Here is a 13,750-nt window from a genome sequence, read left to right as displayed (position 1 = left end):
TCCCCCCCCCCCCCACTCCCATCAGTCCTCAGTTTGTCCTCAGCATTCAAGAGTGTATCACGGTTTGCCTCTCTCCCTCTCCCCCACTATTTCCCCCCTTCTTCTCCCCCACGGTCCTCCATTAAGTTCCTCCTAATCCTCCTATATGTGCAAACATATGGTAGCTGTTCTTCTCTGCCTGACTGATTTCGCTCAGCATAACACCTTCAAGGTCCATCCATGTTGCTACACATGGCCAGATTTCATTCTTTCTCATTGCCATGTAGTATTCCATCGTATAGATAAACCACATCTTCTTGATCCATTTGTCAGTTGATGGACACTTAGGCTCTTTCCATGTTTTGGCTATTGTTGAGAGTGTTACTATGAACACTGGGGTACATGTGCCCCTATGCATCAGCACTCCTGTATCCCTTGGGTAAATTCCTAGCAGTGCTATTGTTAGGTCATAGGGGAGTTCTACTGTTAATTTTTTGAGGAATTTCCAGTGTTCTCCAGAGGGGCTGCACCAGTTTACATTCCCACCAACAGTGTAGGAGGGTGCCCATTTCTCCACATCCTCGCCAGCCTCTAGAGTCCTCTGATTTGCTCATTTTAGCCACTCTGACTGGCGTATCTCCAGCCACTGAAGAATTTCTGGCTTGTTTCTACTTCAGTGTAAATGTGAATAGAGTTCATAACTCTAAAGAGTGTTTAGGCTCCTTTCTAATTTGTTAATGTAGGTGATTTACTATTAGAAGACTTTTGTAAGTCAAGTATTTATAAAGAATGTGACATGAAAATACAACTTTCATAAAAGTAAGAATTTAAGAAACATTCATTTTTTTTTTCTGGATAAACATTCATATTTTTAAAGATTTTATTTTGAAACAATTTCTACACCCAACATGGGGCTTGAACTCACAACCCCAAGATCAAGAGTCATATACTCTACCAACTCAGCCAGCCAGATGCTGCTAAACAAATATTTTCAATGCCTAGATGACTTCATCACTATTTAGAATGTAGCATTAAGAAGACAATTATCTCTACTTATATATGAAAAAAGTAAAATAGAAAGGATGAATAATTAAACTTCATTTAAACATGATATATATAATAATTTACCTAAAAACCTAGAAAGGGGAGACTTCCAAGGATGATGGTAGAGTAGGAGGATCCTAAACTCAACTCAACCCAGAGTTACAACTAGATAATACCCACATCAGTGCAAATAACCCAGAAAGTGATCCAAAGAGTGGCAGAACAGACTTTCTACAGCTAAATATAGAGAAGAGACCATATAGAAAAACATACAAAAACCATATGGAAGATGTGGCTGGGAGTCAAAGGACCAGTGGGATTGTCTGCTGGAGAAACACGGTAGGTTCAGAGAGGAGAAAGAAACAGACCCTCACCCAGGCACTCCAGGCACAGGGAATCTGCATTGGGGAAATGAATCTCTATAACATGTGGCTTTGAAATCCTGAGGGTGCCAACATTCAGTGGGGCTTAACATCTGAAACTTTAAAAGTCAGTGGACTTGGCTCTGGGAGAGCTGGGAGGGCAGCTTATTAAGAGACAGCACAATAAAAAGACCTGCTGAGATGCAGCATAGAATCATCAGTTTAAAAAATGCCTGGGATATATGGGAGGGAGATTTATTTACTAATCTCAGAACCTGTACTACAATAGCAGGGATCATTGGGAGACCTCTCTAAGAGAACAAAAGGGATGGCAGGTGCCATTTCTTTTTCTCATCCCCTGGTCTAAATACTCCTGTGGGAACCAGCACAGCACTACACTCTCCAATTAGTTTGCTAACATTGCACCCCACCCCCTCTTGTGGGTATGCGCAAGGAGTTTAGGCGGCTGCAGGTCCACTCCCACAGTGGACCAGTGTGGAACTTGCTAGTACTGGGTGCCCTATCCCTGTTCTCCTGTAGATCTGCTCTCTCCAATAATGCCCTTGGCAAGAGCCCATTCAAAACACTGCCACAAGCCTGGTGGTATGCAACTAGCACCCACAGGGGCCAACACCACTCCAAAGTGCTCCTGCCCTAGGTAAAAGGGAAGATAACCACTCCTAACAGTACAACTGTAACCCCAGCAGTTCATAATAAACCCCAGCAGTTCTCTGAGGCAGATACCTGGTCTGAATGCAGGTCTCGCCCACCAACAAAAACTTCTTAGAGGACAACACAGGGAAAATGCACCTAAGTTCAATGTTAAGGCATTTCTGGCAAACATCTAGTCTGACTCAACTGAAACTCAACTAACAAAGGAACCAAACACTACCCACAAGAAGCAAAAGAGAGCCACTGAAGATGACTGATTGGACTGAAGAAAAATGTGGCTTACTCAGCCACAACAGTAAGGCACACACAACACACATAAGAGAGATCCCTTAAGTGGCAGGTTCTCATGAACAAGGGACATTGCACTGAAAGGCACTGTAGGGCCTTTTTGTCATAAATCCGTTACTTTCAAAGGCAGGAGATGTAGCTGATGTTCCTAACACAAAGGAACAGATATAGAGAGTTAGACAAAATGAAGAGACAGAGGAAATTATCCCAAATGAAGAAAGAGGACAAAATCACAGCAAGAGAGTTAAATGAAATGGAGATTAAATAATAAACCTGATAGAGAATTTAAAGTAATGGTCATAAAGATATCCACTGGGGGCACCTGGCTAGCTTAGTCAGTAGAGTATGTGACTCTTGATCATGAGTTCAGGCCCCATGTTGGATGTAGAGTTTAATTTTTAAAATAAGATATTCACTTGACTTGAGAAAAGAGCCTCTCAATAAACAGAAAATATTTTAAAAAATCAAAGATGAAGAACTAAACTGAAATTAAAAATACACTAGATGGAATAAATGGTAGATTAGAGAAAGCAGAAGAGCAGACTGGCAACCTGGAGGACAGAGTCATAGAAAGCAATCAAGCTTAACAGTAGGAAAAAAAAAATGAAAAGAGACTAAGGGAACTCTTAGCGACACCATCAAGTCTAATAACATTTGCATTATAGGGATCTCAAAAGAAAAAGAGGGAGAAAAAGGGGTGGAATATTTATTTGAAGAAATAATACATATATATATATATTTTTTTTTTTTGCACATAAGTGGAAACCAAAAGACAGCAGGGGTAGCTATACAGTTGGCCTTTGAACAACACAGATTTAAACTGTGCAGGTCCATTTAATATGTGATTTTTCTTTTTACAAACACAGTATTTTAATGTTTTCTCCTATGGTTTCTTACCATTTTCTTTTCTTTATTTTAACAATGAAATATGGTATATAATACATTTAATATACAATATATATCTTAATTGAGTGTTTATGTTGTTGGTCAACAGAATTCTGGTCAACAGTAAGCTATTAGTTAACTTTTGGGGGAGGCAAATGTTACATGTGGATTTTCAACTTTATTAGTAGTCAGTGCCCCTAAGTCCCACATTGTTCAAGGATCAACTGTATTTCTATCAGACAAAATAAACATAGCCAGGGGTGTCTGGGTGGCTTAACGGTTAAGCCTCTGACTTTGTCTCAGGTCATGATCTCGCAGTTCGTGGGTTCGAGCCCCGCATAGGGCTCTGTGCTCACAGCTCAGAGCCTGGAGCCTACTTCGGATTCTGTGTCTCCCTTTCTCTACCCCTCCCCCGCTTGCACTCTGTCTCTCTGTCTCTCGAAAATAAATTAAAAAATTTTAAAAAATTAAACAAAAACAAAATAAACTTATAGCCAAAAATGGTAACAAGAGATAAAGATGGTAATTGTGTAATGATAAGGGGGTCCATTCATCAAGAAGATATAACAACCTTATTAAGTATACATCCACTTAACATTAGAGGACCTAAATATATTAAGGAAACACTAACAGATTCGAATGGAAAAATAGACAATAGAATAAGCGCAGGGGACTTCAATACCCCATCTTCAACAATGAATAGATCATTCAGATAGAAAATCAACAAGGAAATTTGGACTTGAACCGTACTTTAGACCAAATGGAACAGATACACACAACAAATTCCATCCAACAGTGGTAGAATACATATTCTTCACAAGTGCAGAAGGGACATTTCCCAGGATAGATCATATGATACGTCACAAAACAACTCTTAGCAGATTTAAGTCTGAAATCATACCAAGCATCTTTTCTGACCATAATGCTAAGAGAATAGAAATCAGTAATAGGAGCAAAGCTGGCAAATTCATAAATATGTGGGGATTAAACAACAAGCTCATGAATAACCAATGGGTCAAAAACTAAACCAAAAGAGAAATCAAGAACTCTCTTGAAACAAATGAAAATGGACCTCCATAATCAAACCCTTTGGGATGCTGCAAAATCAAGAGTTGTTTTTTGTTGTTGTTTTTTTTTAAGATTTTATTTTTAAATAATCTCTATACCCAACACGGGGCTGGAACTCCCAACCCTGAAATCAGGAGTTGAATGCTCTACCAACTAAGCCAGCCAGGCACCCCTGAAATGAGTTTTATAGGGCTAAAACTAAGGCGTTGACAGGTCTGGTTCCTTCTGTGGGCTTCAAGGAAGAATCTGTTTCTTGTTTCGTCCACCTTTTGGAATCTACCCATATGCCTTGATTCCTGGCCACCTTATTCCAATATCTGCTTTGTTGTCCCACTGCCACCTTCTCTTGCCTCCATATCATAAAAACTCTTATGATTACATTTAGGGTTTTACCCAGATAACTCAGGATAATTGCCCATCTCCAGATCTTTAACTGAATTACATTTGCAAGTCCCTTCTGTCATATAAGGTAACATTTTTTAGGTTCTCAAAATTAGAATGTGGGTACCACAGCAGTCAACTCCTCTATTACCCAGCCACTGGCAACCACTGCTGTTATATCTGTCCCTAGTAGTTTTACTTTTCCAGAATTTCATATAAGTGCAACTACTACAGCATGTAGCCTTTGCAGTCTGGCTTCTTTCCCTTAGCATAGTGCATATGAAATTCATCCATGTCAAAAAAAAATTCATCCATATCATTGCATCAATCAGTAGTTCATTCCTTTGTATTACAAAGAAATATTCCATTGCTTGGACATACCATACTTTGCTTATCCACTCACAAGTTGAAGGATATTTGTGTTGTTTCCAGTTTTTGCCAAGTATGAATAGAGCTAATAAAAACACTGATGTGCAGTTTTTTGTGGGAGTACAGTTTCATTCCTTGGGTAATTACCTAGGAATAAGATAGCTAGTTTGTATGGTTAGCATGTTTAACATTCTAAGAAACTGTCAAACTGCACTGCAATGTGCCTCTACCCCTTGTATCTTTTGTTAAAGTTTATTTATTTATTTTAAGAGAGAATGAGTGAGCAGAGAAGGGGAAGGGGAGGGAGAAAGAAGATCCCAAGCAGGCTGTGCGCTGCTAGAGCAGTGCCCAACAAAGGGCTCAAATTCATGAACTGTGAGATCATGACCTGAGCCAGAACCAAGAGTCAGACATTCAACTGACTGAGCCACCCAGGCACACACCTGGCCCCCTTTATCTTTATTGATGCACATATTGTTAGCCACTGCATAAACAAAGAAAAAGTTAAGGAAATAGTTTTTGGTTAGACAACACTGCTTACCAAAGTGCTAACAATGAATTCTTAATAGAGAAAGAGATAGATATGAAAATAGGAAAATGCATTTAAAAGACAGGACAGATACTTCTAAAGGCTCCCACATAAATCTATGTGGGAATAAGAGAAACACAATATTTAATAGATAACAGCTGAAAAATTTTCAAAACTGATATCTTTAAATCCACAGATTGATAATACATAAACAGAATAGTCTTATCCAGACACATTATGATAAAAATAGTAAGGACAGTAAGGATAAAGATAAATTCTTAAATCTACCAGAAAGAATAAACAAATTACCTAAAAGAATGAAAATTAAGAGTGAGAAGACATTAAACCAACAATAGCAGAAACTAGACAACAATGAAAAAATCTACAACTTTTTATGTGAAATTTTGAGACCAACAATACTTTAGAATTCAGATTTTTTTTTTTTTTCTCTGAGAGAGAGACAGCGTGAGCAGGGGACGGTCAGAGAGAGAGGGAGATATAGAATCTGAAGCAGGCTCCAGGCTCTGAGCTAGCTGTCAGCACAGAGCCTGACATGGGGCTCAAACCCAAGAACCGTGAGATCATGATCTGAGCCAAAGTCGGATGCTCAACCGACTGAGCCACCCAGGCACCCCTAGAATTCAGACTTTGTAGGGAGAGGGAGAATGCTTGAAAATTAATATGGTTCATATCCTCCTACACATTACATAGGACCCCCCCATTAGCACATTTTGCCAGTCCCAAGGAATAAGGTTTAAGTAGCAAGGTGATAGGAAAGGGGTACATGTTAGGTTCCAGGAGCTTCCACAAAGATATAAAGAGATACATCAAGGCAGAGAAAATTGGACAGAATTATACTAAGTTTGTTTGAAAACTGAAAATTAGATCACCGCTTTACATGGTTTCACCTTCTTTTTTCTGTACTGTTCATAAAGAAAAGTAAGTTAAAGTTTCCAGACCTTTTCTTCCGAAATCCCTCTCCTGCAAAATTCCCTCTCCCACTCTCTGGAGGTCCACTCTTAAGTGTCTTTGGTCTACAATCCTAGAACCATGTTTTAAAAATACCTTTTTTGACCCAGATTCAAAAATAAGAATGTATTTTACATTATAACCCACAACTCACTTGGTCACACACATAAACACCTGTAATAAAAGTTTCTGTAATAGTAATTATATTATTTGACTAATACTGGCATTTTCTATTGTTTTATTTAACTTGAAAAAATGTGACTTAATAATCTGACTTCATGACACACCAATTGGTAACAACCTGCAGGCTAACAATGATCTAGAAATTTTCTATGCATGTATAAAAATTTTATATAAAAATGGGATTAGACCATACAAATTATATCTGTTGTACTGTAGCTGACTTTTCAAAAAAGTTTTTATTTAAATTCAAGTTAGATAACATAAATGTAATATTAGTTTCAGGTGTACAGTTTTGTGATTCAGCACTTCCATACAACACCCAGTGTTCATCCCAAGTGCACTCCTTAACCCCATCACCTATTTAACCCATCCACACCCCCTCCCCACCTTCCCTCTGGTAACCTTTTGTTCTCTATAGTTAAGAGTCTGTTTTTTGGTTTGCTTCTCTTTCTCACTTTTTTGCTTTGCTCATTTATTTCTTAAATTCCACAAAAGAGTGAAATCATATAGTATTTGTCCTTCTCTGGCTTATTTACCTTAACACAACACTCTCTAGCTCCATTCATGCTATTGTACATAAATATTGCAGCTATCTTTATTCAGTCTTTTTAAAATTATTTGTTAAAATGTTCTTAGTGTCACTAAGAGCTAAAGCATACCTATATCCTCATCTGTGCTTTCTTAACTTGTAATTATATTCTGGAAGGAATAATTTATTTTCTTGGGCACCTGGGTGGCTCAGTTGGTTAAGCGTCTTGACTCTTGATTTTGGCTGGGGTCATGATCTCATGGTTCGCGGTTTGAGTCAGTGCAGAGCCTGCTTGGGATTCTCTCTCTCTTTCTCTCAAAATTAAATAAATAAACATAAATAAAATAAAATGAAATAAAATAAAAATAAAACAAAACATTTTCTTAAATGACTTTCTAAGGGAGTGCCTGGCTGGCTCAGTTGGAAGAAAATGAGACTCTTGATCAAGCCCCACACTGGGTGTAAACATTACTAGAAATAAATAACAAACTTTAAAAAATAAATAAATGGCTTTCCAAGATATAGAACAGAAGTATCTGGTAGAGTAGTAACCTTCTTCTGTCACAGATCAAAGAGGTATATAAACTTCCACAAGAAATGCTATATTTTTATATGGAATTTCCTGTCAAACAGGCCAAGCTGTCTACATCATGCTTACTCACTGAAGTGGAAGTTGAGGGTGGATGTATTATTGCTTGAAAGACTTATGAGTAATGTCAAGCTCTTCCTCTTTATTCCCCTGCTATGCCCTTTTATGTATGCATGTTAAGCTAGGCTGTTCAGTTATTAGTTTTGTTATGTAAATAGTGTCATGAATTTAATCACAGACCTTTATGCTTTTTATAAGAGGTGAGAAATATGACAAAGTGTTTCCACTTTAAGAGGTACAAATAAAATGCAAAAATGTCCTACTGACGCTGTATGATTATATTAACAATTCCTAGATACCAAGTAAGCTATCATATTTATTTAGAAAGAATAAGCATCAACCAATTTTAAATGATAACATTTGGTAAATGACATAATTTAAGTAAGGTACTACACTTAAGAATAATAAATAGGATATGTATCTCACAACTCTTAACTTTTTGTTTTCTTAACTTTTTATTTTGAAATGATTTCAGACTTAATAATAAAGTTAAAAAATAGTACAAACCACTCAGTGCCAAATCTTAGTTTCTAAAAATTATTCTTCAATAAAGGGAACAGGCTCTGGAGAAATAGCCCATTTAGGACTGGGAGATGGAAAATACAAGATAAAGCAGAAGCATTTGGAAATACCAGAAACCAAGGCAAAGCTCACAAACCATAAGGATGAGGATATATCAAAAGGCTGTAGGAATTTACCAGGATTTCCAGTGGTTAAAGCTGGAACTGTTTCAGTGATAAAATAAATAATGTATGAGATTTAACCCAAAGAATGAAATAAATACAAATGAGTCCATAGTAATATAAATAATAAATAGAGTCAAATATCCATTATAAAGGAATCCAAATAATATACATACAAATTATCCTGTTCAGGAGGTAAGGCTTAACCTGTACCCCACCCCAGCCTTTGAGACTGGGCTGGACTTAGTGACTCCTTCCAAACAGAGTAAGAAAAACTGTAACTTTACAGAGAAGAAACCTGGAAGATACTACCTTAATTAAGAGATCAAGGCTTACATTACCAGAGATACTGTGTTGATTGCATTTACACCCTGATACGATGTGACAAAAAGGTACTTCATTTCCGTAGTATTCTAAGAAGCCATAACCCCAGTCTAATCATGAGAAATACATACAACAAACTAAAGTTGAGGGATATTCTTAGAAATCTTTCACCAGTTTCCTCAAAACTGTCAATGTCATGAAAAATAGTAAAAGACTGAGAAACTGTCACAGATCAAAGGACATTGAACAGAGATAACAAACAAATGCAATGTGATACACTGGACTGAATGAATCTTTGAGTAGAAAAGAGACATTAAGGGGCACCTCCGTGGCTCAGTGGGTTAAGCATCCGTCTTGATTTTGGCTCAGGTCATGATTTCATGGTTCGAGAGTTCAAGCCCTGCACTGGGCTCCGCACTGACAGTGTGGAGCCTACTTGGGATTTCTCTCTCCCTCCCCCTCAACCTCTCTCTCTGTCCCTCCTCCACTTGTGCACGAGTGCTCTTTCTCCCTCTCTCAAAAGAGATGAACTTAAAAAAAAAAAAAATGGGACATTATATGATTAAGGTCTGAAATCTAGAGAAAAATTAATAGGAAAGAGGTGAAATCTGAATAAAGTCAGATTTAGGGGTTTAGTTACTACTAATCCACCAATATTTGTTTTTGGGTTTCAAGTATGTACCGCGGTAATTTAAAATGAAAACTAAAATTGGGTGTGTACTATCTTTTAAACTTTTCTGTAACTCTCAAATTATTCCAAAATTTAAAAGTTTATTTTTTAAATACAATATACATAAACCTTTCTTTACTCAGATTCCCACACTTAACATGTGCTTTATCAGTTTCTTTTTCCTCCCTCTACAGACTTTTCTGAATTTGACAAGTTTCAGACATCATTCCCCTTTACAAATATTTCAGTGTAGTTCCTCAAAAAGTACATTAATCAAAATAAGGAAATTACCATTAATATCGCACTATCCAATTTCACATTTTGCCAATTGTTCCACTAATATCCTTTATGACAAAAATAGAATAATAAGATAAAAATAATTTTTTCTGTTTTGGCCATGAACTCAGCCCAGTGTCATACATTGTATTTAATTGTCCTATCTCTTTAGACTTTGGTCTGAAGCAAGTTCCTCATTCTTTTTCCTGACCTTGACATTTTTTTTAAAACGGGCTATTTTTTGGTGAACTGTCCCTCAGTTTGGGTTTAACCGGAGTGTTTTCATGTTTAAATTCAGGTTACATTTTTTTTTTATAAGTTCATTTGCATTTTGTTTTCTCCTTAAAAATAACACACACACACATATACACAGAAGAAAGCAGATCTACTGAAAATGAGAGTGATATCCAGTCACTGCTACTAGCAGGATGGGCCAAGGTCTAGATGAGAAGGCCTTTGCATTTGTTTGGTTGGGTCAGTTTCACCATTTAGCAGGTGTTCCAGGTGAGTCATTCAGTTCTAGTTTCTCTCTGCAAGAGCCCCCTTTAGAGTTCGCTGAATAGCCCACATGTGTTTGTTTCTGCTGCCAAGCTGGTCCAATCAGATGACAATATGGCAAAAGTTCTTGCATTTCCAGCTGCCCAGAGTTTCTTTCTTTTTATTTTAATTGCAGTATAGCTAATGTACAGTGTTACAGAAGTTTCAGGTGTACAATATAGTGATTCAACAATTCTATACATTACATAGTGCTCATCATAAATGTATTCTTTAATCCACATCACCTAGCTCTCTCATTCCCCCACCCACCATACATCTTGGAACAATCAGTTTGTTCTCTATAGTTAAGAGTTTTTTTGGTTTGTCCTTCTCTTTCTCCTTTGCTTCTTTGTTTCCTAAATTCTACATATGAGTGAAATCATATGGTATTTATCTTTTTCTGGCTGACTCATTTCACTTAGCATAAAAATCTCTAGCTCCATCATTATAGTTGCAAAAGGAAAGATTTAAGTCTTTATTAAGGCTGAATATATCCCATTTTATATACATATCACTTTATCCATTCATCTACTGATGGCCACTTGGGCTGTTTCCAGATTTTGGCTACTGTAAATAGTGCTTCAATAAACACAGGGGTACATGTAACCCTTTGAACTAGCATTTTTCTAAAATGGTTTTGGGTAAATACCCAGTAGTGTGTTTTACAGAGGGGGTTTTATTTTTAATTTTTTAACATGGAAAACTTCACAAATTTGAAGTGTCATCCTTGTGCAGGGGCCATGCTAATCTTCTCTATATCATCCCACTTTTAATATATGTAGTGCTGAAGAAAGCACTCTATTTTTAACTTTTGGAAAAACCTCCATGCTGTTTTCCACAGTAGCTGCAGCAGTTTGCAGTCCCACTAACGGTGCATGAGGTTTTTTTCTCCATATTCTCACCAGCACTTGTTTTTTGTTGATTTCAGCCATTTTAACAGGTATGAGGTGCTATCTCATTGTAGTTCTGATTTGCATTTCTCTGATGAGGAGTGATGTTGAACATCTTTTCATGTCTGTTGGCCATCCGTATGTCTTCTTTGTAGAAATGTATCTCCATGTCCTTTTTTAAAATTTTCATTTAAATTCCAGTTAGTTAACATACAGTATAATATTAGTTTCCTGTGTACAATTTAATGACTCAACACTTACATACAACACCCAATGCTCATCCCAACAAGTGCTCTCCTTAATCTCTAACATCTATTTAACCCATCCCTCCACAACCCACCCCCCACTCCCGCCCTCCCTAGGTAACCATCAGTTTGTTCTCTATAGTTAAGAGTTTGTTTCTTGGTTTGTCTCTCCTTCTTTTCCTTCATGATAATTTGTTTTGTTTCTTAAATTCTACATGAGTGAAATCATATGTTATTTGTCTTTCTCTGATTGACTTATTTTGCTTAGCATAGTATTCTCTAGCTTCATCCATATCATTGCAAATGGCAAGATTTCATTCTTGTTTATGGCTGAATAATATTCCATTATATATATATAACATATACATATTCAACATTCCATTGTATATATATACCATGGTGTGTGTGTGTTTGTATATATATGTGTGTGTGTGTGTGTGTTTGTATGTATGTATATATATATATATATATATATATCTCACTTCTTTATCCATTCATCAGTTGATTGACATTTAAGCTCTTTCTATAATTTGGCTATTGTAGATTATGCTGCTTTATAAACACTGGAGTGCTTATATTCCTTTGAATTAATATTTTTGTATTCTCTGGGTAAATAGCTAGTAGTACACTTACTGGGTCATAGAGTAGTTCTATTTTTAACTGTTTGAGAAACCTCCATACTGTTTTCCACAGTGGCTGCACCAGTTTGCATTCCCACCAACAGTGTTAGAGGGTTCCCTTTCTCCAAATCCTCTCCAAGACTGTTTTATTTTTATGCTGTTAATTTTAACCACTCTGACAGATGTGTAGTGATATCTCATCGTAGTTTTGTCTTGCCCTGATGATGAGTGATGTTGAGCATCTTTTCATGTGTCTGTTGGCAATCTGTCTTCTTTGAAGAAATGTCTCTTCATATCTTCTGTCCATTTTCTACATGGATTTTTTGGTTTTTGGGGTGTTGAGTTGTATCAATTCTTTATAGATTTTAGATACTAACCTTTATCAGATATATCATTTGCAAATATCTTCTCTCATTCTGTAGGTTGCCTCTTAGTTTTGTTGATTGTTACCTTTGCTGTGCAGAAGATTTTTACACTGATGTAGTTCCAATAGTTTGATTCTGCTTTTGTGTCCCTTGCCTAAAGAGACGTATCTAGAAATTTGTTGCTATGTATGATGTCAGAGAAATTACTGCTTGTGTTGTTTTTCAAGACTTTTATGACTTCAGGTCTCGTACTTAGGTCCTTAATCCATTTTAGTTTATTTTTGTGTATGGTGTGAGAAAATGGTCCATTTCCATTATGTGCATGTAGCTGTCCAGTCTTTCCAACACCATTTGTTGAAGAGACTGTCTCTTTCCCATCGCATATTCTTTCCTCCATTATTAATGATTAATTGGTCATTGAATTGTGGAATATGTTACATATTTTTGTACCACAGTAATGATATTATGCTTTTATCAGTACATACTATCAGGATACGTTATGTCTATTTGTCCTATTACTAATAATGTTAAGAATGTTAATTTTGAAAACTTGGTAAAGTTGGTGCCTCTTCTGTAAAATTCCGATTTTTTTTTCTTTTAGTGATTAGTGTCTTGTAGGGAGGTATTTTGACTGTAAAAATACCTTCCTTTGTGAACTATTCATGCATTAGTTATAGGATTCACTGACGCTAACAGCTTGAAACATTTACCAGCTATTTTTACATATAGGACTTTCCTATCAACTCATCTAGCATGATGGCAATTATAAATCAAGGATAACTGTCTTTTCATTGTTTCAAATCTAGTTGTGTATCTTTAACAAGTGTATTAAAGATTTCTTCAAATAGCTTTTGTATAATTCTTGTTATATTTATTCTTAAGTATTTTATCTTCTGTGTTGGTATTAAATTGGGGTTTTCCCTAACACTATATCCATTAACTGATAAATGTTTGTATATGTAAAGGATTTTAGGTTCTATTGAATTATACTGAATGCTAATTTTATACCTTAATGGTTACTGAATTACGTTGTCTGAGTTAGTTTTACAGTGATTCTGTAGATCAGGAGTCCACAATCTTTTTCTGTAAAATATTAGAATATTTTCAGCTTTGCTGGGCCAAACCATTTTTATTACAAGCCTCCAACTGGGCAAGTGGAAGGAAAAGTAGCTACACGCAATATACAAACAAAATGATGTGACTAGATTCGGCTACTGGGTTCCTTTACTGATC

The 13,750-nt window shown here is 36.4% G+C and overlaps 1 non-coding gene across 1 annotated transcript; it reads right to left on the bottom strand.

Annotated features, from left to right (window-relative positions):
- Nucleotides 1-11,086: 11,086 nt before the first annotated feature.
- LOC120235327 lies at nucleotides 11,087-11,194 on the bottom strand. The gene has a single exon (XR_005529380.1). It is a non-coding gene; the product is annotated as a U6 spliceosomal RNA (small nuclear RNA).
- Between the last annotated feature and the right edge of the window lie 2,556 nt (nucleotides 11,195-13,750).

The sequence above is a fragment of the Hyaena hyaena genome, unplaced genomic scaffold (genome assembly GCF_003009895.1).
Source record: "Hyaena hyaena isolate Hyena2069 unplaced genomic scaffold, ASM300989v1 scaffold_126, whole genome shotgun sequence".
NCBI classification, from domain to species: Eukaryota; Metazoa; Chordata; class Mammalia; order Carnivora; family Hyaenidae; genus Hyaena; species Hyaena hyaena.
Note: the sequence above shows the minus strand (reverse complement) of the source record. Positions and strands in the feature narration are given on the sequence as shown.